The following is an 8,536-nucleotide window of genomic DNA, read 5'->3' as shown; positions in this document are numbered from 1 at the left end:
TAAATCAAATGGGACCCACGCATACGTGGCGGAGCCTTGACCACGGGAGAGACGGCCCCTCGGGGGGAAGGCGCAAAAATCATGTTGCCCACTGCGTCATGGCCCCGTGTGAGGGTGGGCCGCCTGTGACCCTGACAGCGAGCGATCACCCCCATGTTGCTGCGGCATCGCGGCCTCATCTCGGATCGTGCCGCGAGCAGGTAAAGCGATGAACGAACAGCACCTTTCCCAGATCACAAGTTCCAGCAGGCATCTGTAGTTCTCAGTCTTTCTGATGCGCTCTTTCTATTCGGCTAGAGGATTCTGTGCTGATAAATGTTCGAAGACAGCAATCCATGAGATCATATGATCACACAGCCCATGGAGGATTGCAGTAAGGTCATAGTTTGGATTGTGGAAAACTAATCTTCTCGTCCGGTTAACTTCATCGAGGCTACAATCACAGACAATAAATTGACTCTGACAGGTTGTGTTTATCCTGGATAGAACATTATCACTGCAGTTATTCTTCTCCTCCAGTAATCGCACCTTCAAGGAGAAAGCCAGTACATGTTGTTTGGATCTGTCTTCTGGCCAGAAGACCCGTTCATGACTTTTTCATTTTGGTGCAGAATTATGGTTTCTTGTTGTATTGCTTCTTTCTTCTTGATTGCTAATATGCGACTGTCTGCAAACTGAGCACCGGACAAGTTGCTGCATTAATTCCAATTAATTGATGGTGTCACCCATGAAAGGTAATGAATTCACAGGCAGCAAAAGAGGACTGATTTGAAATCCAACGCAACAATGTCACTGGACATAGTATTCTGTCTCATCCAACCTCTCCAGAACAATTCTGTGCCAAACTTTCTTCAAGCAACTCATGAAAAGACAGCCGCTGTGATTTAATTGATGGCAAACCCTTCAACCACTCACCTTAAATGTTGTCAAATGCTAATAGAGTCTAATATTATGTTTCTTGTTTTTGATGATTTAGAATGATGAAATGGATATACATACTCAAAGAAGGCTACAAGGCAAGTTATGCTATTGGCTCGAACATTAAAATCTGGCAAGAATCTATTCCTTTCTCAAGTTTTGTGCTGCAATTCATGTCACATCTCTCCATCAATTTCTACCAACACATATTTCTGAACAGAATCCTTCTTCTCAATCTACTTTTACAGGAAACAGACTAATGCTTCGTGTTTGGAGAAGCCTTCTCCTATACAGGAACAATGAATCTTTCTGTGTAATGACTAATGCTTGCGGAGTTACATAGTCACATAAGACTCCCTTTGAATTGCTTCTATGTTTTTCCCATCTCGGAAGCTTGGTGTGTGATCATATGAAATAGTAGGCATGAAGATGATCGACTATGCTGTTTCCTTTTGACTCAGCAAGGAGACATTCTGCTGAGCTGCATTGAGATTGTGGAAAGAGTCACCTCTATATATGATTCGTGTTTCACAGTACTTTTGTCTCAACTCGAGCAAACTGATGGGATGTTGCACCCTCATATATTATATGCCACTTATAATTTGGAGGGTCAGACGACTTCCAATTCCTTTCTGATTGCCCCTACAGGGGGTGTCAGGATGCGCATGAGACCCGTTCAAGGGACATGCGGGAGAAGCAGCGTCCGACCCATGAAACGACCCCCAAGACGAGAAAAAGAAGCCGCAGTAGGAGAGTCCGGTCAAGCTTTATAGAACCGATGGGATGGCTGAACGAAAGACAACGCTGGATTCCGGTCAACTTTGATCTGCACGAGTGGACATGCATTTCATTCCCTTGTCAGCATCCTTCAGTAAGTGTATTCAATAAGATCAGCACATGTTGAAGCCTCGAAGGCATTTGAACCATTCTGCAGTCTTTGAGTGACTACTGCACCGCTAATTAATTATATCCTCCTACAGACCGACTGTTTCCTTTCGGCAGAGACAAAACGTCTAGAGATGCAGGAACAGCAGCAGCAATGCCGAGGGGGAAGGTGGCGTATGAGAGAAGAGAATGAGATGATTCAAGACATGATGAGGGACAGGTCACATCTCTACTGCACGACTTCATTGCTGCTACTGCTGCTTTATATCCGCATTGACTTGCCTGCCACCTCTCCTGTGCCCATTGATCAAACATCAATGCATTTCTTATTGCGTTCATGCTTATGTACTGAAGCTGCAACGTGAAGGATATGCTCCGTCTCCGAGAAGAGTGATAGCACTTTGAACTCGACCAAGTTTGTCCACAGGTTAACTTGATCTTTGAGCGCAGATCTGAGTAAATCAAACAAACAGAAGGGAAGGAATAGATTAATATGCTTGTGACTGTGGCTACAGTGACAAAGGATTGAACAGTACGTAGAAGAAACATACATTCATTTCCCACTTATCTTCCGTGCCAATTGATGCAGGCAGCATATAGATGCATCTTCTTCGAGCCAACTGACTACATCTTAGAAGAAGGTAATACGAGAACATAAAATACGGATGTAGAATTCTACACACCCTAACATCAACTTGTAAACAGTTCGATCAACGCATGCATGCATGTCTATGTACACTAATTTAGTTGTTTTCATGTTCTCAGCTTCCCGTATCTTAATTAGTTAGATTTTAGCTTCTTATCAGGTTGCACTTACTGTGTAGAAAGTGTTGTACATCCACTGGAAAGATGCTGTATGACTAATAGTTGCAACATGGATTCAAGCCAATCATAGTCTAACTATTCGAGTACTTGGTAAGTAAATGAAACAAAATATCTTAAGACCATTGATATGAGATTATTATTGACATGAAGAGCTATGCAGGTCAGGAAGTGGTGTGAGAGATGGCTTCCAATTGCATATGGTTGCCACTTGTTCCAATTCAGTAGCAAATGACGTGCCTCAAAAGGATTAATTGTTTTGTTCCGGTGGTCTTTGGATAGAGCTCTTTGTTTGTCCAGTAAAAAGTGATAGAGGACCTAAAAGAAGTTAAAATGAAGAGAAGAAAGAGAAAGCATTCAACTCTTTAGTGAATGCCACTGTAAGAACCGTAAACATCAACATGGCAGAATTCCCCTCTCTTTTTCATTTGCTCACTATTTGCATCTCTCTCTCTCTCTCTCTATGTGTGTGTGTGTGTTTTTCTGATTCGTTACATGCACAGAGGACCGAAAAGAAGTTAAAATGAAGAGAAGAAAGAGAAAGCATTCAACTCTTTAATGAATGCCACTGTAAGAACCGTAAACATCAACATGGCAAAATTCCCCTCTCTTTTTCACTTGCTCGCTATTTGCATCTCCACAGTCTCCTTCCCAATTCTCTCTCTCTCTCTCTCTCTCTCTTAGCTCTATCTCTATATAACTCAAAACCCTAGAGACAGCCGAAGAAGACAAGAAGAGAGTAGAGAGATGCCTCAGACGACCCCTTCAACAAGGTGGTGTCCGACACCAGAGCAGCTGATGATACTAGAGGAGATGTACAGGAGTGGGGTGAGAACCCCGAATGCCTCCCAAATCCAACAAATAACAGCACACCTCTCTCTCTACGGCAAGATAGAGGGCAAAAACGTGTTCTACTGGTTCCAAAACCACAAGGCCAGGGAGCGACAGAAGCTCCGCCGGAGACTTGGCTGGCAACACCAGCTTCTCCACCTGTCTGAGGGGCCTTCCTCTCCCACTCATCCACTTCACCACCAAACCCCACCCAACTTCCCATACCAGGTCTCTTCTTCTTCTTTCCTCTGACTGCTTTGAATTGCTGAACTACTCTACCTTATATTGGATGCACGTATAGGGCTGCTTCCATGAGGTGTCAAGCCAAGGGATGAACCTGGTGGGCAAGTTGGAGGCCATCCAAGGCCAGGAAGAAGAGCCGACCGGACGCAATGTGTTGTATGCTCAACCATGTGGCAGCACCGACGGACGTCCTTGTTGCAGGCCTCTCAGGACCCTGGATCTCTTCCCCACCAAAAGCACCGGCATGGGAGACGAGTGCAGCTCCTCCAAGTCCTCCGCATGCTCCACGTCCACCAACTAAGTGCAGCATCCCCTCTCCGTGCTTGTGATGTACTCATGTCTCTCTCCTCTGCACCTTTTACTACCACTTCACTGTTTGCTTTAGTCTCTCAACGGTTTTTGTCATGCAACTTCTATTTCCATTTAGTATGCGCTGCTTTCCTCCTCTTTTCGTTCCTTCTCTGTTCATCATCCACCTTATGAAGAATCATGATTATACGCTAAGCTTTAACCGCCAAAACTAATCACATACGAGTAGAATTCACGTTTAATTTGGTTTCGAATAAAGTGGAATGTACATTTTTGTTTGCCTTAATCTTGATTGACACCTTCACATCCTAACGATATGCATCTAATTGGTCTCTAAAGCTTTGATATTTCATGTTAAGATCAGACTTAAACATGTAAACGAAAAAGAAATATACATTGGAACAGGAAATATAGAGTGCAGTTCTTATAATATTAGATCCTACAAAACCTGGCCATGGCGCCTATAAACCATTTGGAGAATGTTGAAGAGGAACAACATATATTTTATCTTTCAATTTGGAACTTCTTAATCTTCCCTAATGTCTATCCAATGCAAAATAGCTCAAATCACCACCCCCCCCATTTATAGTCTAATTAGGAACATTTCAGATTCTTGATCAAAATCAAATCACCCATTAGGAACATCATCAACTGTTCATGGTCAGTCTGGAGTATTAAGAAAAAGAGAGAAGTTGGATATGAACATATTACACTAAGAATATAAACAAAATTTCAAATTCACTTAACACTAGCTTATCTCATAAAAATGATCAACCAACATCAATTCCGAAATATAATACCGTCTTTACGACTTATCCTTACATTCTTTTAATTTTCTTCCTAACTTAACTAGCAAAGATCTTTATTATTGACAAATAGAAGTTCTTGTTCTTGTTCAGTGCATTCTGGTGCAATCAATTTGTACAGATCAAAGTATCCTTCACATCCTACTGCTTACCAATTGGATTCAAATAAGGTAAAATTCATACATATACCTGTCTGTTGTATCTGAGAGGAATTTTTAGGATATCTATAGGTCTACCAACTTGTTTAAATTGAATACATGTACCATTTCCTTTGATTAAAGATGGATTCAGAAAGGAAAGGAGAAAATTAGGGTTGCAGGTTCTATATGATAGTCAACATAATTGACATCATTCCATTGTTTTGATCACTAAAAAGATGGTCATCTCAATTTAGTGAACTTGATGGTGTCATATTTGATTCTTTTAGCTGCATCATCTGCCTTGTTCTCTTGAACCTTTAGGGTGCTCACACATGCTCATGCAAGGTTGCATGTTCTCAACAATGCTGGTGTTGGTGATTCCAGGCACTCTTTACCAGGTGTTAAAACTTGCTGGCAACTTTCATCACTAAGTTGTGAGTTCATGTATTCTTTCTTAGTGGATTTTAATCTAGCTTTTTTCCTGTGAAGCTGGCAATTCATATGTCCAAAAACATACAGTGTTTATGTCTTCTGCTATCAAGCAAGCAACCTTTTGAGTTCCTGATCTTTGACAACAGGCACAATTTTGTTCCTTGACAACCATGTCAGTTGATGCATCAAATGGTACTGGGTATTAGATATCTGATTGCATGATCGATCTACATTTACAACTCCTTTTTCAGATTTTAGAGTAGCCTCTTTAATTCTCGGCCATCCATTGATCCTCTCTTGTCATCTCAATCATCCATCTGTACGAAATGCGTGGCAAATCGGAGTATTTAAGTTCAAATATAAGATTCTATATGCTCAAATATCCTTTGTCTAATTAATAGCCTACAAGTTTTGACTCATCTCCTTTTTGTATCTGGAACACCATCAAGGGGCAAAATTGGATTCCATGCAGCCAAATCTTATTCATTGTCACAGAATAGATTTATCTAAAAAGTGACAGTGCATCATTTCTTGACAACTGTTTTGTTCTGCCTTCAATGCATTAGCTTGTAAGCCTCTGTAGCATTAGGACCTGAATTCCCAAGTGAAAACTCCTACTCAAATCATGAGCTTTCAGTCATGATAAGGAATTATTCCAATCATACTTCGACTAGTGAGAGATCCTTTGCTGAGTTAAGAGATTAAATCTTGGTCAAGGAATTAGTGGGGGTGTGACTAGAATTTGTTGTCCCTATTCAACATGAGAATCCAAAGGTTAGCTTTCCCCAGCTCTTAGCCTGTATTTTTCCTGTCATTGTTTTCTTAGTAAGGAGTTGGTATGATTTCCCCTTCCACCAATGGAACCTCAAGTGATACATTTATACTTCGCTGGAGGACCACTGCATTGGGTGGGCACACAATTAAAATAAGCTTTCTCATCATTGTGTTGTAGCCTATAGCACTTTATGATCCTTGACATATAAATATGATGTCATTGAGGAAGCCATTTAATCTGCCAAATGAGTTCATCTTCATAGCTGTAAACTACTATGTCAAGGGCAATCAAGCTTAGTGGAGGGATTACCCCAGATAAAGGGCAGACAAGGAATCAAATACAGTGCTCAAATGCAGCTTCCTCCTTGGCCTTTGTATAAAGTTAATATTCGCAGGGCAGTGAGATATTAATGTAATCTGCATTTCCTCTGCTTGTCTAAAGTAAGGAGACTACCTTGTGAATGCTTGTTAGTTGCAGCTCCCTTTTTTTTTTCTTGTTCTTGTTGTACACAATAACATGCAACCAGGCCAGTCCATGTCATATACTTCATATTACTTTATTGTAATTAATATTTATCATTAGAATTACTTTGATCATTGTTAATCCAGTGCTTCTAATTACCTTTATAATTACAGATAACTATAACATCCTACTAAAGTTGAAAGTGAAAGATCATCATATGAAATCTAGACTATTAATATATGAAAGAGATTATATACATAAAGGTATATATACAAATTCGGTTTTTATACGAAAACCTATAATCAAACTGAAAAGCCAAAAATACCTAAAAATACAATGAGACTAAAATCAATCAGTTTTTTTTTGTTCTACTCTTTTGTTTTTCCATATTTAGGTTTGCTATGAACACCCCTATCATTATTCTTTAAGCTTAAGTACATGGGGAACAAAGGAGATTGGGGTGCATATGAGAACAGCTCCTATCCTTTCAACATATTCATCAGGACAGTAGTGGACAATGAAGATCTTATTTAAAGATAGTAATGAAGCAAGCATAATGACCCTGCTTTGTTAATCAAAAGGTGGAAGCTTCAGCATTGCTCTTTGGTCTGTGAATTCTAATTTTGGTTTTGTGTTGACTAGTCATGATGCTTATCAACATCATCTCATGTTTATATGCTTTCCCCATTTCCTAACATTAGAATCATGGGTCAGTGACAAGTTCTACTGAGTGAGAACACAATATTACTTTACAAAATTGGTTCCTTCTGTTCAAGGGCTTAAAGTCATATGTGCAGCATCTTTACTTCCAATTTAATACAGCATAGCAGTGGTTAGTCTGCAGAAACCAGATCATTATGTTGTTTGTTTTTCAGTCACTAAATCTCATATAATGTCTCACTTCACATTAATATGTTTCATTCCCTTTAAAGGTGGAAATCCAGTTGGGTCTGTCTCTATTTTGTTTGATTTGATTAAGAGATTTTAATTAAACAGGAGATTATGGAGAGGAAAGCTCATCAGAGGATGATTCAGGTGCAGACAAGATTGGCTAGCAAAGGCAAGTGAATTTGAAGAGAGCTTATAGGTTAATTAGGCTGTCCAACTAGGAAAAATTCTCTTAATTATATAAAATGAGTCCATTTGGACTAACCTAAACATATCAAAACACTGAAATCTAACACCACCAAACTTGTATCAAAACCTGTGCTATTGCAGTCACTTTATAGTTGGCCTAAATGCAATGTGTTCCATCCTTTTCAAGGTTCCAGCCTTCAACATGGTCAGAACTTTTGATGCAGCTCACTTTGTTGAACAATGCTATGCTCTTTCTTTCCTAGTTAATATACATATCTAAATAGTACTAGCAAATACCCTATGCTGATGCACAATCATTTAGCCACTAATGAACTGCTCAAGAATCAAACCATTGCTGAACATGTTCGAGTATCACTATTTGAACCCTTTTTCTCTTTTCTTTTCTGAGCTACAACACATAGAACCCAGAATTTACATTTAGGTAATTAATGCCAGTGTTCTCAGTCTCTCTTTCCTTTGACCAAACAGCCTACTACGGTCACTTTCATGTCAAAATGATCAACACTTTGTTGTGGTACAGCCTCTGCTGAAAAAGAAAAGAGTATGCTTATCATTCCCCACTTATAAACTATGAAACACCTTTTTAAGGGTCACAAAAGTTGGGTTGCAGTAATTTCTGAGGAGTGAATCTAACAACATCATTATGCCGACCAGTGTTGCTGATTAATGGAGTGGGATTTCATGAAAGGCACCAACAAAATGATTAGAAGAAGGTAAAGAATACTGTCTGTTCTCTTTCTCCCATCCTTGTGCTATGAGTGTCTTTACTACAAAGCAAACCCAAAGCTCACCATTCCAACATCTTGGAAATATCC

This window comes from Musa acuminata, chromosome BXJ2-4, assembly GCF_036884655.1.
Source record: "Musa acuminata AAA Group cultivar baxijiao chromosome BXJ2-4, Cavendish_Baxijiao_AAA, whole genome shotgun sequence".
In the NCBI taxonomy this organism is placed as follows: Eukaryota; Viridiplantae; Streptophyta; class Magnoliopsida; order Zingiberales; family Musaceae; genus Musa; species Musa acuminata.
This window is presented reverse-complemented; position numbering follows the sequence as displayed.